Genomic DNA, 24626 nt, shown 5'->3' on the forward strand with positions numbered 1-24626 from the left:
TTGGAAAAAATTAGATTAGGTCCTCATCTATGTCAGACATGCAAGAGGAATTCAAGATTTAAATGTAAATAAGAAAATTATAAATTGGGGGGGATTATGATTTTATATTCTTGATAAAGAGAAAACTTTTTTTGATGTAACACCAAGGGTGACAGTTTTGATTATATAAACATTTAAAACTTCTGTAAGGCAAAGAAATAAAAATAAAAAAGCTTTAAGGAGATTAGGAATAAAGTCTTTGTAACCTGATAAGCAAGAGGCTAATAATATTATATAAAGAGCTTCTGAAAATTAACAAGAAAAAGCTGAACACACCAAGTGAAAAAAAAAAAAAGCTCAATGTCTAGTACTCAATGCACTTTCAATAAAATAAACAAATGATATAAACAGGTAATTTACATAGGAAGAAGTGGAAAAGTAAAAAGATTTTTTGTTTACCCTAAAAATCAAAGAAATGGGAATTTAAACAGACACTACCACTTTCTACTTTCAAATGGACAAAGATCGATTATAGCAAATTGGAGTGAGGTTGTGGAGAAACAGGTATTCTCATACTTTGTAGGTTGAGGGGCGTATGTTGAAATGAACCTTTCTGCAAGGCGATTTGCCAACGTGTATCAAAGCCTTAAAAATGTCACACCATTTGACCAGCAATTATCCTGCTAGGAATTTATCCTAAGAAACTCATTAGGTAATTGTGCCTACATTAGACTCATCACGGCTTTATTTCATGGCTAACGGTCGTAAGCCACCTTCCAATAGAAGACTGGTTAAGGAGTTTTTGGCAGATCCACAGAAAGGAATGCTAAACCACCATTAAAACATAATGTAAAAGAATACTTATCGACGTGTGAAAAGATTCATGATATACTTTTACATGGATAAAGTAAATTACGAAACAATATGTGTAATATATAGTGGAAAGAGTTGTGACCTCTGGGGATCAGCTTCTGAGTCATTTTGATTTTCCTTTTGTGGTTTTTCTATATTGTCCAAATTTTCTTCACAAATAAATACCGATTTGTAATCAGAAGGCACACAGTAAATGTTATTTTGTTTGGGGATAAATGAGAAATATGACAAATAAAATATCATAGTCTTTAAACACTCCACCTCCCGAGATCTCTCCAGCCTCTGGTACAAAGGAGGACCCATTATCACTCCTCCTGGCTCCTGAAGTCCTCACCAAAATTTTCGAGAGGAGTAGGCATGTCTCAAGTGCTCACCTTCCTGAGTTCCATCCCCCTGCTTCAGGTCTGCTGCTGTGAAGCCACTTGAGGGCACCTGAGACACTGTGACCCAAACAGGATGTACACCCCAGGATACTGTCTCTGAGAATTCCAAACAGCACGTCCTGCGTGAGGCCTCTGGCAGTGAGCAGCCCCCCTCTCCCATTCTGGTCATACTTAGTCACTTGGGCCCCATTATGCCCTGGAATCCCTGTCCCCCCACAAATACTCCCTCCACTCCCGCCTTCGGCCTTCCCTTAATGAACCTTACAGGGGAGACCTGACCCAGTTCCATCAGAACCTGCTGTTTCCTTCCTCCGACCCTCCACCCCAGCACACGTGCACACACGCACACACACGCGCACACGGTGGTCAAGACCCCGCCTTCCTCCCTTAGCCAGATATGATAGGGCTCATGCCCTAGGAAAAACCACAAGATTAGTCTTCCCAGCTTCAAGGCTGGACAAAGGGCTGTTGCACTCCTATTGTTTGATGAGACATGCTACCCAGGGACTTCCACCCTGGCTCATATCCCAGCAACAGGTTTGTGTCACCATCATCCGACTAGGGAGGGACAGATTTTGTGGTGAGTATCCACATTCTTAGCCTAAGAGTCACCTGATAATTGCTATGCAAAGCCTCCTCACTTCAAGGAGCCTGTGCCCTTCTTAGGGTGGCCCCTCGGGCACCTTGTCATCAACATGTCTCAGCTGCCCCAGAGATCCAGGTTCCACCATCAACTCTGCTGAGCAGTGGGGGAGTGAAACCGAGATGGGACACAGTGGGGCCGCTGCCCAGGAAAGCTGGCTTGTGTGGTGATGCCCACCCCACCCCCCAACCTGGCCGCTTTGCTGAGACTGATGGCGAAAGCTGCCCTACGTCCACGGTGCTCAGGAGGCCCAGAGGGCAGGGCCTGGCACTGCCTGGCAATGAACTGCAGAGGGATTAGATGAGTCTGGGAGCCCACAGACAGGGTGGGGGGGCGGAGCCCGTCTCCAGTCAGTGTTTAAGGGACAGGAAATTCCTACTGGTGTGATGACCTCATGCTGACGGTGTTGGGAGCGCCTGCCAGGGGCTAACTCCGGGAGTGGCACAGTGTCCTGTCCCAGGATGCATGAGGCCACCACCCAGGGTCCCTTGAAGGAGCGCACAGAAAGTCTGACGCTATCTGCAGACTCTAGAGCCTGGATCCCATACAGCCCGGCCACCGCAAGGTCCAACCCCTTCCCGCATGCCCCGGTGTGAGTTTTTGGTCCCTCCTGAGGACGCTGAGGGAAAGCCGGACCCCTTGCCCCACACGGCGGTAAGCTAGCTCCTTCCTCTCGAGCCCAGGTCTGCACGCCTGCACGACCTGCGCCCTGGATGGGGTTAGGGACAGGGGGTGGAGGCAGGGTGAGCTTCCTGTGCTGGGGGCATGGACACAGGGGAGGGGAGGAGGCCCACAAACAGGGAGCAGATCTGGCCAAGGTGGCCCTAATTCACTAGAGGGCGGGTCAGGCGCCTGTGGGCGACACCTGGGGGACTCTGGCACGCGCATCTAATCATGGCTCACGCTCGGCCCTTGCCCCAGACCTGCCCCTTCCCTGTAACTCTGAGATCTGTCACCAGGACATGCAGGTTGGAGAAGGATGGCACTTTGCAGAGGCTTTGGGGGAGGTGACTTTTAAGCCTTCGGAGTCTGTCTGTTCCATATCTGTCTTTACAGTCCTTCAGCTACATAGCCTAAGCAAGGAGCATAGGAGACAGAATTCAGGAGAGACGAGAAAGTTCGACAACAGACACCTCTAAGTGTCTTAGCATTGAGGAAAAATGGGGAAGGAAATAGGAACGGGAAACCAAGCCGAGTATTTGCCGGCACCGCGAGAACATCCGCTTCCCGTCTGCTTTACTCACCGCTGTCTCCTGTGTCTCCAGCAACTAAAAAAGTGACCGGCACGTAGAAGGCCCCCAATTCATTTGTAAATGAATGAATGAATGAACGAATGAGTGAATGTTGCAGGGAGGTAAACCCCAAACACCTCAGGTCGCTGGGAACAGTCCCTGCCCCTGCCCAGCTCTCTGCTGGGGCTCACTCCTCCCCACCCCCTCCGTCATTAACAAAACCCCACTGGTGGCACCACGCGACAGGAGCAGCCGGTGTCCGGGAGGATACTGTGAATGGGACAGAATCTCTGCCCTCCTGGCTTGGCATGAGGATGAAACTGAGGTAATTCATGTTAAATGCTCAGCTCAGGTCCGGTCACGGAATAAATGGTTGGGACGGCATCACACACCGAAATGGAAGAGGCACAGAGAGACGCACCGCTAAGCGAGGCCCTCGCGACTGGAGATGCGGAATCCAACGGACTCCTTTACATGGTCAAATTACCGCCGAAATAGGCAAAGGAGTGACAGATGATGGTGACCAGTCACTTTTCTTTTAATTCCTCCGAATCCCTCCTGGAAGAGCCCAGCTCTGAGCCCGAAGACCCTCTGCTGTCACTTCATCCTAGAGCAGAGGGAGGATGGAATGAATAAGTGGTCCTGAGATGCAGGTAGACCTGGGCGGAGTCCGAGCTCTGACATCCCCTGAACAGGTGTCCTTGGAAGTCACTTTCCCTCCCTCAGCCGTGCCGTGGGGATGACAGCACCTCGCTCGCAGCACTGGGTGGATAAAATGAGATACCACCCCCCACCAGGCCCCTACCACCTGGCCTTTAGACAGGGTGCTAAGTGGATAGGATCCCTCTGTGGGAGGGAAAGGGCTCAGTGGGAGCTGCCGGACCACACACGAGGCTGGCCCGGGCACGCTCCCGCACTGGCGAAGCAAAGTGCGGGGCAGGCGTGTAGTTCTAGGAGGTGAGCAGCCAGCAGCCCCTCTCTGCTGACTCTCTGTATGGTTAGCGAAGGGGTGAGGCAGGCAGGGAGGTTGCGGGGGAGGGGCAGAGTGGCAAGGGCTTTGCCTTTAGTGACTGGAGAAACTACACCTCAGTTAGAAAGAGCTGTCTGGAATGTAAAAAGGTCAGGAACCTTGGAGGGAAAGTGATCATGTCATTTAGGAATTTCTACAGTTGAAGCAAGGGCAGCCTGCGTGGGGTGACGAGGCTTCTGAGTTGGACGGACCGAGGCTGTACTCCCAGGTTGGCCACTTATCAGCAGTGCGGGGGACACTGCGGGCCAGCTCCCTCCTGGGAGGAGTGCGGGGAATAACAGCCCCCCGCGGATCACCACGAGGTGGTGCAGACAAGGCCACTCAAGCAGTATTATCGCGATGGGATGACATAAGGCCAAGGAGAGCTGGGTCAGGAAAGTCGACGCCAAACGCTTTGCAGAAAACATACTTTAAACCGGGGCTTTTACCTAAAAGGAACTGTTCCTTCAAAAAAGGAAATCTTGAAGATGACATTTCAAACAACCCCGATGAGCACAGCGACGGGACAGCTGCTTGGGAAGAAGCTCTCTCAGGAGCTGGGTGTTGAAACCGCACGTACCTGGGGAGGAAGGAGGCCACCCAGCCGGGGAGGAATGGAACAGCCTCCACTTCTGCGGCTTTACTGCTCCCGCGTCTGCAAAGCCAGCTTAACCTCCATCCTGCGGCTCCATCCAATTGCCATCCCATCTCTCCTTCCCTCATGCTGTGGGGCTTCCGCAGCATCCACACCTGCCAGCGCCACGTCCCTCTGCCTAGCTCCTCTGCCCCTCCCCCCTGCACAGAGGCTGCCCTTGCCCAGATCGCACAGAGACACCCCTCCCCCTCCACTGGCTCCATTCAGCAACCTCCCCACAGTTCCCACTTTCCCTGGCCTGGGCAGCATTTCTACTCAGTTAAAAAAAAACAAAACAAAAAACAAAAAAAAAAACATTAGGGTGACTGCGATCTAGTCAATCACTTCCTCTTTTCTTAAAATTCTTGGTTTCGACAATACTTTTCTTTCACCCGCCTGTGTTATTAGTTGGCTCATCTTCCCCAATCACTTTAAAGGGGGTTTCATGTCGACTCCCTTCTCATCGCAATTGACAGGCTCTTTCCCCAAGAGCTAATGATCAAATCCAGCCCAGATCCCTCTCCTCAGCTTCGATTCCCAGTTCCTGCTTCCAGCTGGTATTTCCAGCTGAGACTCACCGCCCCTCAGACCCCACCTGCCCAAAGAAGACTTGTTTCATGTGGCCTGGGAGGCCCCCCACCATCAGGCCGTTCCCAGCCTCCCCACCCCTCATTCTGTCTCCTTAGCGGTTCCTTTTGCTCAAGACTCTCACCTCCTGGCCTCATCACCTGAAACAGGCTTCCTCCCTCTTAATCTGCTTCCTATTTCTCATCCTTTCAGGCCCCCAAATCACCTGGTTGCATTATTAGACATGCAGGTTTTTCAAGACCCGCCTCAGACATCCTGAATCAGAATCTTGAGGGGAAAGTCCCGGAATTATACATTTTTGTGAAGCTCCCCAGGTGATGATGATGCACTCTCAAGTTGAGAGTCAAGTTGAGAGGCTATATTCTGGACGCGTTACAAGCAAGAGTCGGCAGGAATTGATGGTTGTTGGATGTGGATCGTGAGGGAGAGGGAAGAAAGTAAAGCCCTCCGGAATTTGAACCAGGGGGAATGACTTATCCACGAGTGAATTAGGGGAAACCTGCACTGATTTTTGTGGGTAAAGGAAATTAAATTCCGTTGTTAGATCTTCAGCTGGACATGCTAAAGAGACCCCGGCAAGAGATGAATAAAAACATCGCTGAGGTCTTTTCTGAAATTCATTATTTGTTTAAATCCAAAACTATCTTTTATTCTTTTTCTCTGCCTACTGTTGAAACGCGTCGTAAACCCAAATGAAAGGATAAGACAAATGATCTTAAAGTAGATGGGTCTGTGTCAGTGTTGACTAGCAAAAGGGAAAAGCGTCTGGAGTTAAAATTAAAGCGTGAGCTGAAAAAGAAGCTACTAATTAGAGCTCGAATTTATCAGCACATCTCCTCTATTTTCTAAAACGATTATCCGAATTTATGTTTTCAAACTGCAAAAGGAATAGCTACTATTCTTGAACCTCCACCTCTCACTTGCCAAAAAATATTTAAGCCTTCTTGGCGAGTCTTTTGGAAAAGGTCTCTTTTCGTGGCACAGTTGTTTATTTGCATCTTAAAATACGATGTAGCGATAAATCCCTGCTCTACCAATCGAAATACAAGATCGAATTATTCAGACAAAAAGTATTTCCTAATTGTTCATATTATAAAGTTAACCCGCTGGAATCCGGACCTTAAAATTATAGTTTTAGCCTTAACGTGGCCTAGCAATACAAAAATTACGACTGAACCCAAGCTTGCACATCCTAAAGAGAATTAGGGATGGACAGATAGTAACAGAACCACTGACGGTTAAAAGAAACTGTCATACGCACGGAGCCAACTTAGAGTGCTTTATGTCAACGTTTGCGCTTCAGGACCCCACGCTTTTGTCGATATGAAAGTATTTCAATTTGCCGTCACATTCCTCTAGGACCTTAAATCAGCAAGGCCTGGGCTTCTGCCATGACTAGAACCAAATGTTATTTTCTAAAGAACAGAGCTTCAGGATCAGGAAAGTGTCAGGCCATTCATCAGGAGAGAGGAGGACAAGATGCCAAGACAAGCCCTTGATTCTTTAGGGCACGTTACTTAACCCTTTCCCTAAAATAAAAAGGTTTTTTTTTTTAATGGAAAAAAAAAAAAAGTCTCAGAATTCATGCTTTCTCCTCGATGCAAAGAGCATTTGGAGTCCTACGCTGTCATTTAACAACTAGAGACAGAATAGGTCTGTAGGGAGGGAATGACTCAGCACCGTCCTTTGCAGGTGGGAGTGCAGGGTGGGGAGCCCCGAGACCAGGTCAGGGGCGGAGCTGAGAGCACCTCCCCGGCTCCCAGGTCCCTCCCTGCTGTGAGGCCACCATCTGGAGGCTTCCACTCTTGTGTAGACTTTTCAACTAAACCAAAGCAGTGCTTCTAATTCACGAGGTTTCTAACCGACACCATGGCAATTATCTTTACCGTGTGCCCAAATCCCGGAATCAGATATAGATGGTAAATTATATCACGCGCGATCTAAAATGAATTTTTTTAATGAAAACAATCATCTCCCTGGTATACGATTTTCATTTCGAAAATTTCAGTTGCACATGTGGGTGTGGGTATAGGATGGTTCACAGCAGGAGTTGGGTTCAGTTTACTAAAGAGATGAGAAGGAACCTCTATGTGTAGTCTCCACTTTGCAGGTGACAGAGGAAGGCAGAGGAATGACACGGAACTAGAGACTTCCAGGATCTCGCCAGCTAGCGAGAAGACAGCCAGCTTAGCCACTTAATTAATGGGGTCAGTCTAGGATAGAGGCGACGGTGTGCTGAGACCGGCTGGCAAGAGCCCATTTCCTGCCAGCAAGCACGCATCTCGTCCCAAGTCTGCTTTCGTCTTGGCACCGTGAACTTGACAGACTGAAACTGGCAAAGGCTCTACAATCGGGGTTCTTGAGGGACGACAGTTAAACACCAGTGCAAGGCTGAGAGACGATGTCACTGAAGAGATGAGTTTTGAAGGCTGAAAAGGGGTGTGATGGAGGCCCTTGGGTGGAGGAGGGTCAGGGGAAAGAAAAACGCATGTTTAGGAAATGTGAGCGGATTAAGTGGCTCTCAGACTTTTAACGTGCACCAGTGTCACCTGAAGAGCGTGTTGAAACAACATGTTGCTGGGCCCCGCTCCCAGAGTGTCTGACTTAATAAATCTGGGGTAAGGCCCGAGGAGTTGCTTTTCTAGCAAGTTCTCAGAGGATCTAATGTTGCTGGTCTAGAACAGAAGTAGATGGTAGAGCGCCCGGGCATGCCAGAAAAACGTGGATTTTCTCTTGCTCCCCACCTAGCAAAGGGCGGTCTGGGGCCGGTGGCATCTGCATTACCTGCTTTCAGACAGGTCGACTCAGAACCTGCAGTTTAATAAATCCTTAGGTGACTCATATGCATCTAGGCTTGATAAACGCTGCACAGCGGAGCCCAGTGGTTCTCGATTCTGGCCCTGAATTAGAATCACCTGGGGAGCTTTTCAAAACCATTCGTGCCCAGGCCCTACCTCCAGAGACGTGGATCTACTGCCTTAGGATGGAGCCTGGGCATGGGTGTCCTCTAAAAGCTCCCCAGGGGATTCGAATGTACAGCCACAGGCTGCAGACCAATGCTTTAGCCATAACCCTCAGGTAGGAGAAGCAGTCCTTGTCAGGGCGGCTCTTGTGAGGGTTCCATGATGAAAGTTTGAAGAAGCCGCCAAAAAGCTGCAAAGGCATCCCTCACAGCGGAGACTATGACGGGGGCAGGGACAGACAGCTCACTCTCCGGTATGCCTGTCCCTGCTCCCTGCACGGAGCTCAGCCACTTGTTCACCCCTCTCTTCCTCCGGCTTGCCTTTGGCCTCCCACTCTGTCTTTCACTTTCTCCTTCTCGCTCCCTTAGTGATGTATAATATTAGTTACCATAGAAAATACTTTCCCTATCAGCACATCATGTGACTATGCAAAGCACTTCACGTGTCATTTCATCAGACAACGTGAAAGGGAGAGAGTTAAAAAGCCCTTGTATTTATCGAACGAAGCTCCATGGCCCTGATCTGTCATTGAAATAACAGGCGAATTGAATGGTTTGGGTTATTCCCTCTCTGAAACAAAACTAGTACCAACTACTAATTAAAAAGCTTTGCATTTGCATATGGCCCTTGACTGACCCTCCTCTCCTGAAACACCCATCCTAGAACTTGACCCTGAATAGAGAAGGGAAGTTCTCACCCTGTTGCATGGGGCGCGTCTTAAGCAGCGTGTATTCTGAGAGCACGCTCAGCAGGCACACATTAGATCATGGAGTCTTCTGGGACGGTTTGGCCATTGTAAAGGGCTTTGCTATGTAATAAAAAGCCATTAGCGCTGAACTTCAAAAGCATTAGGCTAAGTGAAAGAAGCCAGACACAAAAGACCACCTATTGTATGAATCCACTTGTATGAAAGGCTCAGAAAAGGCAAATCTATAGAGACAGAAGGTAAATTAGTGTTTGGTTACCTGGGGCAGTAGGGAGAAGTAACTATAGATGGACACCAGGGTTTTTTTTTGCGGGGGGCGGGGGGGAGGTAGGGATGATAGAAATGTTCTGACATTAGATTCCAAGTATGGCTGCACAAGTCTATAAATATACCCCAAACCACCGAATTGCACTGGCAAAATGAATGAGTTTCATGGAATGTAAATTATACTTCAATACAGCTACTTAATAAAAATAACGGCAGCGACAAAACATTAGCATTATTTCTCCACCTTAAAATAAGCCTTTCCCATTCTCGTCCTCCTCTAATAACGCACACTGAAGAGGAGGGAGCAAAAAGTTGTAATGTGGACTTATTTAAGAAAGAAAAAAAAGATGTATTTACGTTGCCTATGGTTTGATAGCATTTTTTTCTGCCTTAAAGTATATAGGTTTGGCAAGGCCAGGAAAGGAGAGAAAAGAAAGACGTTTCAAAAGAAAATAAATAAAAGCTATTTTCCGTTGTTAAAAATAGCTGCCTCGGGGAACCTTCTGGAGGCAGGGAAAGGCAGAGCTGCGGGAAAGGGTTAACCCCGCAGGAGCTGACATCTGGCAGCAGTGAGGGCGTTGGCAGAGCCCCGTCCGCCCGTACCAGTCTGTACAGGGGAGCTGTCCCGCTTGCTGATTTATCATTCCCTAATGTCACGGGGATGGGATGTTGAAATTGTGGCTAGAATGCGAAATACGAAAAACACGAAGATTATGATTTAGCGTCTGGGGAAGATCAGCGTTAGCCGGGGAACAGCTTGTAAATGGGAGGCATCCTTGACACTCGCCTGTGGTTTTCAAGGCTGGGGGGCGGGGTGGGGGGGGAAGCAAACTCGGGGATTTTAGACGGCCAGAGGGTTCGTGCCTTAGAGTCGACGGAGGCAAAGATGGAATTAATAAGAGCAAAACCACGTCTGTGCTGTGATGCAGAGACAGTGTCTGTGCGCGTCAGGAGGACCAAAGTACATTTTAATTAAACAGAGACTTGATGTTGAAGGATAAATAAAGCAGTGTGGGGCGTAAACAGCGTAAATCCGTGATGCCAATGCCACCTGCAAGTGTCTAGACGTGAGGTGCATCCTGCTAATTTGGAGTCTCAGACGAGATGCAGAGAGAGGGGAAAATATCCCCAAGTTCTGCTCATTAAAAGAAATAATAGCTTGGATTTTAAGGAGGTGCTCAGGCGGGGAATGATTTTAACAGTTATCTGTGGAGGACAAGTTGAGTTAGCGAAAGAGACACAAAACTATATGTGTAAAAACCTGGCCTCGAAAATATACGAGGATCCCTAGTTTGCGTGACTTCTTTCTTCCCGACCAGAGTTTACATATTGAGTTGGAGCTCTCTGCATTTCTGCGTGTCAGCATGCCCCCGTGCACAGGGAAAAATTCAGTTTCCACATTGTTTGTTGGTTATAGAAATGAGTGTTGACAACCGATCCTCAATGCTTATGGTTTGTTTTAATTACTTCCTGTCCTGACAAATGCATCTACAATATGGATTTCAAGAATTGGCCTCGAGACATGGGTGTGCTACATTGAAAGTTTAAAAAGTTAAATAGTTTACTAGCACATCTACTAAACCTTGAATAGTCATTCATTTGTTCATTCATTTATTCATTCATCCAGAAAAAGCACTGCCCTGGGCACTGTACAAAATGGTCAGGTTGGACCCTGTCTTCCCAAAGCACCCAGTCTGCCTGATGGAATGACGTAGGAAACTGCAAGGGTCAGGGGTGGGGGGGTGTGTGTACTAAATTCATTTTGCAATAATAAATGGAAAAAATAAATTACTATTCAGGAGTTCTCTTCCTGTCTGGTGATGTTGGGCAGTGGGACTTTGCCCAGAAAAGTCCTTCAGATAACTAAGGATAATCACTCTTCAGAACCAATTTAAGAATTACAAAAGAAATTTTGCTGGGAATTACTCTAAAATATAGGGCTCCCTCCCCTGCCTTTCTTGATCTCACTTGGTCACGCTGACCCTCAGTTATAGTCACCTGGGCACAGCAAGCCAGGAGCCTGGCCGTTTTCTGTTCATTTGTTATATTATATCATGGTTTTACTCTTATTGCTGCGTGATTGGGGGCAGGCCCTTGAACCTCACTAATTGTGCTTCTTCTCTGTAAAAGGGTGGACGTCACCTGATGTTCTATTAGGGCCTTTTCTAGTTCCGATGCCATGTCCTTTATGCTGTGCTGTCAGTACCGTCCCAGGTGCCTTTGTGGTGGAAGGCAGTGTGCCCATGGGAAACGCCCCTCGTGTGTGATGACTGGGGACTCTCGTCAGGTTTAAGACTGTGCTTATTAGAACTCTATCTGGTGTCCCCACAAACAGGCTCTGCCAAGCTCCTGGAGGTTTCCTGGGCATGAACCGCACAGCATGCCTTTTTCAGCTTGTTAGGATGTACAAAGGAGCATCTTCTTTTTCTTATTCTTTTCTCCTTTTTCTTTATTATTATTTTTTTTTTCTTGTTTTTGTCTTTAGTCATCACATGGACGATTGAGGTTGCCTTAAGTCTTACCTGTAGGCGAATGGAGTAGAAGCACATTCACACGCCTACCTCTGGTGCTACTACCGTTTCCCCATCAGGCAATCCCGAATCTCCAGAACAATGGCATCGAACATAGCACTTTTCTTGGCATCCATCCATGTTCATTTCATTCCTAAAACAGATATCTGGGAATTCAGCAAGCGCGTGTTAAGGAAGTGGCTGCCCTGTTCCAAGCCCTGAGCAGGCTGCGGGAAAGGCAGAGGTGACAGGCCTGATCCTGCCGGAGTCAGGTGCGTCTAGGAGCTCCGGGAAGAATGTCCTCACAGAGCCCTGCACGGGCCGCTGGCCCCGTCACACTCGCTCTTGGATTTGTATGTTTTTCCCTAGATGAAGACCTAAAAATGCGGGTGGAATCTCACTGTTCTATGAACTGACCATGCCCCTAGTCTGCTCTCTCCCAATATTTTACCCTCGAAGGGCTGTTGTTTTCTATCATCAATGTAATCCGTGCTTACCACAGAAAATCCGGAAAAAAAAAACAAAAAACAGAGAAGTAGAAAGAAGGAAAACAAATCAGCATTATGGGTAACATTTTGACCTATTTCCTTCAGGTCTGTGTTCAACAAATTCTTATGGAGACCCTGTGCCAGGCCATTACGCTGGGTGCTGGGGACGGGACAGTGAGTGACGCCATTCACCTTCACATGACTCACAGCCTAGTGAGAGAGAGAGAGAGACCCTGTGTGCAGTGTGATGACCAGGTAGTACACGTGGGAGGGACTTGACCTTGGGGCGCTTCCTCAGACCCTGGGTTCAGGACAGGGATTCTGAGGAAAAGACGTTTACGTTTAGACCTGAAGAACCACAGGGAGAGGGGAGTGGTGGCAATGGGAGGGAGGCTTGAGTGAAATGTGGGTTCAGGGTGGCAGGAGGGCAGAGGGCAGAGGGCAGGGACCTCCAGGAGGAGGGATGATAAGATTCGCTGCTGGGGAGGTAAACCAGGCCCCGCCAGGCAGGGCATTTATCAACCAAGTTGTCGTTATTCTGCGGCTACAATACTACAACCTGCTTCTTGTGTTTATTTGTTTTTGTTCTGGGACTTAACACTATAGCATAATCGTATTTCACATTATCGTAAACTATTTTAATGGAGACTTACTATTACCCCAATTGAAGAGGCAATCGTTTACTTAATTAAGAAAAAAAAAAAGAGCTTATTTTTCTTTGCTTCACATTCCACGCCCCTCGTGGTTCTCCAAGGTCTTCAGCTAATGGCAAATTGGAAAATCCTGGGCGGGATAGATGTATTATTGTTCTTTTACCCCAAAACAGAATCTGAGTCATCTCCCAGATCCTAGCACCTGCATGACTTCTGGCAGCAGCCGTCAGATTCCCTCCCAGAAGGAGAAGCAACCTAGCTCTCATTTCCCGCTCTAAATCACCCACTCCCGCACCCAACGAAGGATAAACTCACAGAACCAGTTTCTGGGTCGCCCCAAGTCCCTTCTTCCTTCCTCCACTGGGCTCTGAGCATTCCCACCTGCCCTCCCCTCCTCTAAAGAAATCAAAGACCCAATCCGTTGACAATATAGCAACCTTTTATTTTTAAAAAAGGCTTTAGAAGAAAAAAACCTCAGCCAAACGCAATATAGGAAGAAACTCATTTCTTCATCCGTCTCGACTTCAAAGAAGCGACAAGCACTCATTCATTCATTCATTCATTCTTCAGCAAGAACTGTGTTGTCCGGCTGCCCTGAGACTATGGAGTAGAGGCAGGAAGCTGCATCCCCACTGCCTTGCTGACCTCACCGCTAAGGGAGAGTGATGTTCAGCAAATAAACGCCAGCCGGCATCTGCCGCCCGACAGTGGTAGGCGCTATGCAGGGACGCGTACGTGAACACACAGCAGGAAAAAGCATGGCACCCTGAAGGAACTGGAAGGAGGCAGTGTGGCCAGGGCATGGCGAGGCAGTGGGGAGGTCGTCAGATGAACAAGAGAGACTTCTTCCTTTCCTCCTTTCCCCCAGGACACAGCCCTAGGACGCCTTATGAGAGAGTGTTTCTGCCCCTTTGGAAAACCGTCAGACTGGGTGGGCTTGGGATTGGGGAAGGGAAACGAGTCACGTCGCCCGAACCCATTCAGCTTCCATTTTCCTTTGGTCTTGGGAGCCCTGGGCGTCCGTCACCTGGTTATGAATGCAGTCCTCAGGACAATTAAAATACCAAAAGAACACATGAGTGAAGAAGTTCTGTTTCTGTACCTCCCTTTTATGTGCAGCTCATTGATTATCCCTCTGTTGGTGGTTCTTCAAAAGTATCTTAAGATGGAATATTCTTGTGAGCACGGCTGTTAATATTAATGCTGTATCCAACACCCGCAGATTCTCAGAGAAGTCAGGTTGCCGTTAGATTATATTATTGATTTATTCTGCCCAGCCGAAGCAGTTTGAACTCTTTCGGTCACAAGTGCTAGAAACCCCGATGCAAGTTGCCTTAAGCCGACAGGGAATTTACGGGCTGACGTTATGGGACGGTCCTGGCATAGGGCTAAGTGTCAGGCACGGCTTAATGGAGGGGACAGACACTAGTATTAGTACTCAGCACAGCTCTGTTCTTCCTGAATGTTGATTCTGTCATCAGGCGGTATCCCCACTTGGGGTCGGAAGGCAGCTGCAGCAGCTCAGCTTTAAATCCCACAGTGAAAAGACAGTGAGGACCGCCAACGCCCACCCTGGGAGCCGGGAGGAAGATGGACACCAGCATAAAATACAAAGCCTGAGCAGGGGCGAAGAATGGGCCCCATGGAAAAAGCAAGGCACCAGAGGGGTTTTTAATAGGAGAAAGGTAAATAGATCTAAGAGTCTCGCTCTCCGAAAATCATTACACCGCAAAGCTAACTTTTGATAGGACCCATTTATGTAACTTGATAGAAGGGACCCTCTGAGAATGAAGGGGCTGCGAAGCAAGCCGAGAAGTCATCTGGTTCCAGCCCCTTCCTTTCGGCAGGATCAAACCCAGACCTCTCCGGGCGGGTGGAAACGTGTAAATGTTTCCAATGAAAGACTCAAGACTTGAGCCTGGGCATCTAATAATTCTAGAATTTAACATCGCCCCGTCTCACCCCTCCTTCTCTCCATGCCTTCGACAGATGAAGAAATGGATTCTGTTTTCATTTTCTCCAATATAAACTCTGCTCTCTAGTACCTCGAAGGCTTCAAATTCCACCGTCACATTTCAGATTCACATCATTTTATTATTAGTCATCCGGCTTCCTTCCTATTTTTTTCTTTCATCTTAATTCAGGTTTTGTGTCTTAAAAGCATTCCTGAATTTTATAGAGAGAATAAAGCGGATGCCCCGTAAAATGTATTTTTTGCAGTAAATATTTTTCAGAAATGTGTTCTTGCTCTCCTACTCCGCACAAGTTCCTCGACCTCTCTGAGCTTCCATTTCCCCATCTATAAAATGGGGATAATAATCATAATAAGTTTCATAGGGTTTGGGGGGAGAATTAAAGCACTCAGAACTTTGTATCTGGCATTTAGTAACTGTTAAATGTTAGCTACTGTTGCTATTATATTATCGGCATCATCGTGATCGTCATTTTATAGACTTTTCCCATAGACTCTCTTCTTTGGGTATTTCTCATCCGTGGGCAATGAGAGTTTTCTTCTGACCTCTATCCCCACGCCCCACAAAACAAAAATCAAAACCGGGTGGTTCGTGCTTCTTGAATCCTCCCTCCTGCCCAGCTTGGCCTTAACGTTGCTATTTGATTTGGTTCCCATTTGATCTTGAAGCAGAGGATGGTTCAGTGGCCTAGTCACCCAGGCGTGTGGAGGGAAAGCGGGGATCCTTGTGTCTGGGTGCTTCTGTTCCTAGAAGCTCCACTGGGGGCCTGGTCTTGGTGCACAGACGGCCCGCCCCTCCTGCCCTCACTATGAGCCTCTCCGGGGACTCCCAGTCCCGGGCTCCGGCCATCCCCTCTCACTACACCCCGGTGCCACCGGGGGGTCTGAGGCTGGATGCAGAGGCTGCCTTCGCACCAGAACTTCCAGCACAGTAGCCCCCAGATTTGCCTCAGGAGGCTGCTGGCTGGACATTTGCTAGTGAGTGGGGAACTTCCCTTCCCACCTCCCTGACTCGCCCGAACCTCCAACTTAGTGCCGCTTCTAAATCACAGACCTCAGCCCCGGGTCTTCCTCTCCCCCCAGCTCTCACCCCTTTACACTGGACGGCACCCAGGGTCTGCTCCATCTCTCCCATGAGGCTTTGCTGCTTTCTCAAGGAGCTGAGTTCCAGGTTACACTCGGGTACCTTTCATTCATTGTATACCATCTATTCTCGGTGGAACAGAAGAAGTTCCTGGAAGTTTTCTGACATTTGCTTGGCACCCTTACCCAGCTTCTAGCATGAATGCAGACTTCCCTCATTTTTATGGATCTTGTTTAATTTAATTTAGAGTTGTGAAGGAGGGCCATATTACCCTAAAACCGGGGTGTACCGTTTTTCGTTTGGCTTGTTCAACCTGGAAACTGTCTTAAGTGAAGCATTTCCACTTTGAAACCTCTCTTTCTGTCTGCAGTTGTGAGAGAGGGCAATATTTAACGTTTTTTGCGAATGTTTCAAATATTGGAGCCTAGGTAAAATCCTGCTTTTGGCAATACACAGGGGAAATGTGGAGGCAGTAATGAGCAAAATCCTCCTGGGAAGAGAGCACAGAAGGATGAAATGTGAGCGGTTTCTGCTCCTCGGTGCAGGGCCCCACAAGTCAGGGCTTCTGAAGGAGGCTGCTGTCAAGGGCTCCGACTTGCCTGCCCCGTGGGCCAAAGCCTGCTTTAGCCACACCGTTTACTGTGCACAGACAACAAAGGAAATTCATGAACAGAGAGTATGTCAACTGTGTGGCTGCTGCCAAGAATGGGAGCCAGAACCTCCTGGCCGGGCTTCTCCTCAGCCTCTGCTCGTTCACGAGTGGAGCCCGGCCAGGTGAACCAACGCGACCACCTCTCTGCGTGCAGGCCCACGGCTGGCTTTCGCAAACATGTCTTTGCAGGGCTCCTGATGGTTCCTCCTCAGCATGCATGAGGACGCCCATGTCACCAAGCCAGGTCTGCAAGCAAAGTTCCTGTCCCGTGCAGACACACGACTTACAGCTTCCTGGGGAATATGGGAGGATGGATTCTTTTTTTTCCCCCTCGGGCAAGCCCCCGCCCCAGCACCCACAACAGCAACCTGCACATTTACTGTGACATTTTTACTTTCCTCACAATGTGTTGCTGGGGCTCTCTCTGAATCGCTTCACCTTATTTCTCCTACGACGCCCATCCAGCCAGTCTGCATTGCATATGTTCTTTGAGGTCAAGAGGCTTGCAGGAGAAGGTTCTAGGGGCCACATGACTAGGACGGAGCTGCACAGTGTTGCTTAGGGCACAGTAACAGACAGCATCTCTTGGCTTAGATTCAGAGCTGACTATACCTTGCCCACTTTCAGGCTGGCCTGAAATGAATATGGTGCTGGGCAGGGTCATGGGGCTCAACCCCAACATGGACGTTTGGGTTCCCTTTGTTCCGCAGGAAACCTGAAGTTTGCTTAAATCCAGGGACCATTCCTCACCTGCCTCTACATGTGAGTTACCATGCGGAAGACACAGAGAAGCAGAAAATGCAGTCTACCCTCAAGGAGATTTCTAGGTAATCAGAGCTTCCTTTAGTTACTCAATACTCCTCCCTCTTCTTCTTCTTCTTTTTTTTTTTTTTACTTCTAGGATTTTGCACATGCTGTGCCCTTAGCCTGAAATACTCTCTTTATCCCGCTCTTGCTAGGACTGCTGTGTACAATCGTGCAGGTAACAGACTGCACAATGTTAGATCCACTTACATCAGTGCGAATGGCGCCCTCAGAAATATCCAGTCCACAGCCCGCACAACTGTACGGCATGGCTTCAGCCCACTTCTCCCAGCTGGAGGTAGCTCCTAGTCACCTCAGTTTTAGGCTTAGTCATTATCTTTCCTTCTTTCTTTCTGTCCTTCTTCTTATCCTCCTTCCCTCCCTTGCCTTTCTTCCTGTCTCTCATATTTATTAAATACCTACTGGATACATCAGGATCTGTGCGAGGAGCTGGGGATACAACTGTAAAACAGACAGGGCCCCGCCCTTGTGGAGGTGATGCTGTCGTGAAGCATTTATATTGTTCTTCCTCCAGGAAGCCTTCCATGCATCCATGATGGCATCCAGTACCTACTGACTGACTGATGAATGCCTCTGACTCGGGGACCTTTTGCTCTAGAGCACAGAGCCTTTGGTCTGGAGGAAGACCGAGGGGGACAGGAGGGGCTGAGGAGACCGATTTTAAGTCCCTTCAGGCTTCTTGCCCTTGGAAACACCCTATGGCATTCATGAAGCTCATTAGTGAAGCCGAGATTAATATGAGGCCCAGAGCAAGGCTTCTCCCCACCAGGGAGGCCACAAAATTCCAGAATGTCCCAGGGAGGAACGGAGCACCAGCCAGGCCTGCCTCCCAGGGCTGCAAAACACTCCCTAATGAGTCCTCTCCAGGGGAGGGTGAAGTCACCTGCAAGGAGGCCGCTAAGCCTCAGGTGTTCTCCAGGAGGCTTAAAATAGCCAGGCTCCCTCCACAAACACCTTCCAACACTGTTTAGGATGGCGATTGCCAGGAAACTAATGAATCTGAGCTTAGTGAATTAATTGTTGATGAAATAATGTGAATACTGTGCTTCCTGTTCATCAGTCTCTATAGAAATTAATTAGCCCCACTTGGCAACAAGCAGGATCAAAATTTCAACTTAATTTACGAATTTGGCCAAATTGTCTATGGGAAGCCTTGCCTGGAGGACCGTTCGTGGCTGCCTCGTGTCCAGACAAGCCTCGCCTTTCATGGAAGACAAGATTGCTTTAAGAGAGTCCCAGCAAGAGAGGAGGGTGGTGGAGGAGGGAAGAGGGAAGGTGAGGGCTTTGCTTGTGTTAAGCCTCAAGCAGATCCACGCCTCTCCCGCCTTCTGGCCTCGGCCCTCCCTGGTAGACACTTCGACAGAAGAGATCTATTAGCTGAGTCCAGGGGTGACGGCTCAGAGCAACGGGGCAACTTTCAGGCTGACCTTGCATTCGATAATTCTGTGCTGTGTGTTCCGGTCACCTCTACTACATAGAATTATTCAGGATTTTAAGCAAAAACTAAGCAGAACTATCCTGGGCACCGAAGATACAGTGGGGAACCAGGTAATGAAGGCCATGCTCCCGTGATGCTTACTTTCTATTACGAACACGGACACGAACACGAGCTACCCACCTCTGGTTTTTGATTCTGTTACAACTTGGACTTGTTAACATTTTATTATGGGCCACATTACTGAACTCTGGGTTCTACGTTCGTTTCTGCTTTTAAAACAAAATGCGCATGGCCTAGTATATACCTACGTTGTCATCTCCCTTGCATGCATGGCTATTTAAATTCATATCTGTACAGATGTTCTCAAATTCCGTCCAGAAAGCTCATGCTCTTCTGAAAGAAGCCAGATTTAGCAACTATTTTGAGATGTATTAAGCCAGGGGAGGGAAGCCTGTTTGCCCGTGACATTGGCCAATCGTATCTGTCCTCAGGTCCCAAGAGGACACCCGTGTAGGTCTGATTCTTGACTGAGAATCACATCAGATCAGGCTGCACGGAAGGCGTCACTTGTGCGTCCAGGTCGGCTGCTGTGGCCAGAGAAGAGCATACTGAATGGAATGTGCTGCCCGCTGGGCAGGTGCCTACTTCCGCCTGGTGGGCATATGTAGCTGCAAGCAGACCACCCTTCCCCTTAGGAATTTGTGATGTCGCTAGCAGCCTTCTCTGTGACCTCAGGTCGTGTCTGTCCTCTGTTTACCTTTGTTCTCAAACTACAGGTCTGTAATTCCACGGCCCCCTCGGGTAGCTTCCAGGGAGAAGGTAGCGAGTGTGCACTAACAGAGGCGTGGACAGGAACAGCTCCAGCCGAGCGCTCCGTAGAGCAATCGAATGCGCTGAGGGACCCCAGCATGGTCTTCCTGTAGCCTGGCTCCTCAGCCAGACTGAAGTCGCTGTTTCACAATATACGTCCCTATGGCTTTCCCCATCTCCTGTCTCCTGAACCGCTATTCGCCACGCCTCAGAGTAAACGCTTCTCAGGCCCAGCTCACGTGCCAGCCCGCTGCTGTAGCCCTGAGGGTATTCCCTGGAAGCAATTTCTTCCTGTCTCTGGCCCCACACTGCTCTTGAAATACAGCTATTTGTGCATTCTCTCACCTACAGATGTCAAGTCCTCCAGGAAAACCCGTGTGTTCTTCATCTTCTCTTGTCTCCTGTAGTCTTCGCACTGAATATGGACTTGGTATGTGTTTGTTCTGCGTCTATTCTACCCTGGGAACAAATGGCTGTTTATAGAAAATGGTGAGATCTAATGAAAGGTCTTAATCTTAAGTCCAATGGTGCTGAATGTCCAATTTTTTTCTTTACTGAAAGCGAATGAGCAGAATTATTCTCCTTGGTGCACTATCGCCCAGAACGGAGATTTAGTCAGGTCTTTCCGTCTTCCCTCTCTCTCATTCTTTCTGTTGTTTATATATTACTCTGGCACAGGAAGTGGAGACCAGGGGTTGGCAGTGAGAGCCAAGAGACCAGGGTTCAAATCCCGGGTGTGCCTCTTACTCCCTGAGGGATCCTGCACGATTTGATCTGCCTAAGCTTCAGTTTGCTCAGCCATGAACTAGAAATAATAACTCCTGTTTCATCTGAGTCCAAGGGGGCTGTGAACATTAAATGAGACGGTAGAGGTGCAAGTACTTTAACATGGTGACCCCAGTGTGTTCACTGTGTGAAAACCACCCAGCTATACTCGGTAACATGTATAGATCTGTCGCACTTCAGTGAAAGTTCTTTATAAGTTAACTCTCCGTACAGACATTTCCAATTGCATCGTTATTAGACTGTTTACTGAGGAAAAAGGTGCAAGAATGAATTAAAGCTGGCTGTCAGGCATTTACAGTCTTGAGGAGATGCCGAGTGTATACGGGAACAGCCATTTTGGTGTACAGAGACAACGCCACGTGTTGTAAAGTATTCCTCCAGGATTCTCAATGTTTTAGTTTTACCGTAGTCAAATGCAAAAAGAGCCATCACAATTAAGAACCACTGGACTAAACACATCCGAGCATATTCAAGTCAATAAAAAGACAACCTCATAGAAAATGGACAAAGCATACAGACAAGCAGATATACACACGGCTAATAAATACATGGGGACATGTTTCACCTCGCAAGTGATCAGGGAAACAAAAAAAAATCTTAAAGATACTACTTTGGCAAAAATCAAAAAGATTGATAATACCCAGTGTTAGTAAATATGAAGAGCATATTCTCATAAAATCTTCTAACATATATCCTTAGATTCAGAAATTTCATTTTTGGTTAGCTCTCCTATAAAAACAATTACATAGGTACACAAGTATTTACACACATGTATGTAAAACTGGTCCTTATAGTACTATTTGTAATAGTGTAAAAGTCCAGTAATTATAGCATAGTTCAACAACTGTGACACATGCACATGTGAAAAATCATTCAGCTACTAAAAGAATGGGGTAGAATTATAAGCATTGACCTGGAAGGATTGCATCTATGCACGTAACATGTACAGTCATACGGAGGAAAAAAGCAAATATTGTAGAATAATATGTACGGTATAATCTCATTCTTGTTAAAAAAATGTTCTCACTACATGCACAGAGAAAAGACTGTCTTAAAGCTCTAACGGTAATTACCCCTAGGGAATTGGAAAGGAGCGTGGGGATTTTTGCCTTTTACTTTATATTTTGCGGCTATTTTTACAATAAACATGTGTGCACTATTTTTGTAATGTAAATAGTCTGATGTGAGTTCAAACGGAAGCTTTATAAAGAAGAGCTTTCTGTGCCAGAAGGTTGGGGCCACTTCGGGGCCATCTCTTTACCATCATTGTCACTGAAAAATCTTTTAGGGAACCCCACAGCTAAGACGATTTGGAGAAAGGGACTGGTTTCTTCAAGTTCTTTTTTGGGATCAGCCTGATCAGATTCAGAAAAGACTGCTATGCAAGGGATTCATTGCTAGTATAGAAATTCCCATCCTGGCTGTTTCGCCATCGACGTTTCTGCCCCGTGGATGTTGGGAGAATCTTCTGTTGTTAAAGGATGAGGAAGAAGATGAGACTGATGTGGCCAGCAACGGGGGGGGGACACCTGAGTTTCACGGTGCAGAGATTTGTGTTCAAAGCCTAAGGTTTCCAACGCCAGAGAAGATAAAGAGGATACAGAGACGAAGCCCGAGGAGTGAAGAGGTGTCATTTCACAAGCACTGACAGTCCACCGATTGTGATGTTTGGGAGTGCAAAGCCTCTGAGGCCATGTTACGCCTCAGCTGGAAAGTCCTCAAGATCAACTGCCGAGGCCTGCCATGGACCCAGGAAGGAAGAATGGAGACACATGTTGTACAGTTCTCACAGGAAAGAAGCCAGAATTAGGAATGACGCGATTTCATCGTTAGGGTGAAAATGCGGTGTTCGTTTCTTATACGTTTTGCTCCATAAAGGACAAAGAGATTCTACTCGGCCATTATACCTCCCACTTCCGGTTCATAAGCATAATTAACAGTAATCGAATGGCTTCTACTTGATCCACACCATCGAGCATAACGGTGTAGTTACACAGATATCTGAGTTCTCAAAACAGCCGCGTGCAACTTGAAAAAACTCTGATCTGAGTTCATACAGAATTTCAGTTCTCTTAATAAAGACTTATTTAGAAGTTCTCATGAACTGGCTGCTGAAAATGTGCATGGCTCTCTGTGCCAATCTGAGCAACAAATATTTATTTTCACCAAGTCCAAGTGGTAAAAGAGAAGAAAGGATAGAAATGGTTTCACCAGAGAGGAAGAAGTGATGGTCTGCAATAGGCACAGGAAGTTCCCTGCTCAAAAAAAAAACCCAACATTTTCCATATGCTCTACATCGAATAGATTCATCTGGATGGAAACTCAAAAGCCCTTAGAGAGAGACAAATCTCATTCCGGCCAATCCTTCGCTGATATCAGTACCTAGAGAAGAAGAATTTTGACTGGGCGAAAAAGTAAGAAAGGCTTCTGCCTGTCATTTGGCCGCCTTAGTCACCACCTTAATGCCTCCTCCTACACTAAGTGCACCTTGCTCGCCGTTCCTTGACCTTGGTGCACTCACAGGCTTCCACATGCTTTTTCCTCTGCCTAGAATTCCTTCTATTGTTCCTCTACCGACAATTCCTACTCACTCAACTTCTCCGCAAAGTCATCCCCGACTCCCCCAAGTGGGGAGGACCTGTGAGGGAAGAGGACAACTCTTCCCACTGTTTCCCAGATCCTGTCTTGATGCTTCTGCTACATCCCTCATGACAGATTAACACGAGTCGCTCTGTGCGAGAAACATTCATCGCCCCCTGGAGGAGGGCGAACCACTCGATGGCAAGAGCGTGTTTCCATCCCTGTACTCTCCCTCCACCTGCCTCTTCCTTACTATACTAGGTGTGAGTTAGTTAGCACACAGACTTTCTTGGTATGCGGGAACTCTAAAATATATCCGCCACAGATGCAAGGGGCCAGCTGTGGTTTCAGCGAGTTCCTTGATCAGAAACAACACTGAAATCATGTGACAGGGGAGAAGGCACCCTATAAGTCCACGGATGACGGTTTCGTCAGAAGTGCTGGGCACAGGGAAGGCAAATCCGTATTCGAAGTGTCTATTCCAGTAAGAACGAAATGCTACCGCCTGCAAGATGCCGTCCAAACCCCTGACGGGCACACAAGACACACCCAAATCCTGCTACTTCCCCAGGCTCACCTGTCATTACTGCCCCACCCTCCTGCAAATTCCCTGCTGGAGCACCTAGAGACACTTCTTCTGTCCCAGCTTTGCCAGGATCTGTAATAACTGGGCTTTCATCTGTCCATTCATTGATCCATCTGTACATTTGATCATTAAGCATCCATTGGTGGGCAGGAGAATATGGTCTTTGCTGAGAAGATGTGTTAAATAAGTTAACACATCAGTGAGTGGTGAGTGATGGCCGGCATGACAGGAAATGCTGGGACCGGAGGGGAAGACACCTGATCCACCTGGTTTTAACCTGTACCTTACGAGCTATGTGTCCTTGGCTAAGTCACTTAATATCTCTGAGCCCTGGCTTTTCATCCACAAAATGGAGTCGATGCCACCTCTTTCCTCGGGCTGCTGTGCAGCTCGGCTCAACTCACAAGACGGAATTCCCTTTGTATCTGGCCCTGGAAAAGGGCTCGACATGGCAGCCACCACTGTTATTGACTTGCAGAGTGTTAGTAATGTCCTTGGTCCTTGTCACTTCTAATTACTCTGAAGAGGTGGAACTTTGAGTACTTCTTTCCTCCACCCGCTCGAAGGTCATGCGTGCACCTCTGTCTCATGGGTCTTCCCGCCTTTCCCCCTGACATTGTAGTTCTATGCTGTGCCTTCTCCCTCATGTAACTAGACCAAAACCATGGTAAAAATCCATGTCACCATAATGTCGGTGTCCTCCATGGCACAAGCAGCATCCAAAGCTCAGGTTCTAAAGCCAGTAAGAACCAGTTTCAAACACCCGCCTCGTAGCTGTGTAACCTTGGGGACCTTATTTCGCCCCTCTGGACCTCAGTTTCCGTATCTGCAAAATGAGAATACTCACAGCACCTGCCTCACATGCTCGCAGTACAGAACGAGGAAGGCTATGGGAAAGCGTTTATCAAGGAGTCTCAGCTCTTTGGGGTGGATACTGAGGAATTGTCTCATTTCCCTAAAACGCG

At 47.8% G+C, this 24626-nt stretch overlaps 1 protein-coding gene and 1 long non-coding RNA gene across 4 annotated transcripts in view; one reads left to right on the forward strand and one right to left on the reverse strand.

Moving 5' to 3' along the window:
• Positions 1-24626, reverse strand: part of SH3GL3 (SH3 domain containing GRB2 like 3, endophilin A3) — a 134203-nt gene that overhangs the window by 76124 nt on the left and 33453 nt on the right. The gene's annotated exons all lie outside the window — the stretch shown is intronic.
• On the forward strand, positions 1996-20228 carry LOC111729862. The gene is made up of 3 exons (XR_002776422.1): positions 1996-2532; positions 17347-17463; positions 20061-20228. It is a non-coding gene; the product is annotated as an uncharacterized LOC111729862 (long non-coding RNA).

Source organism: Pteropus vampyrus, unplaced genomic scaffold (assembly GCF_000151845.1).
Source record: "Pteropus vampyrus isolate Shadow unplaced genomic scaffold, Pvam_2.0 Scaffold286, whole genome shotgun sequence".
In the NCBI taxonomy this organism is placed as follows: domain Eukaryota; kingdom Metazoa; phylum Chordata; class Mammalia; order Chiroptera; family Pteropodidae; genus Pteropus; species Pteropus vampyrus.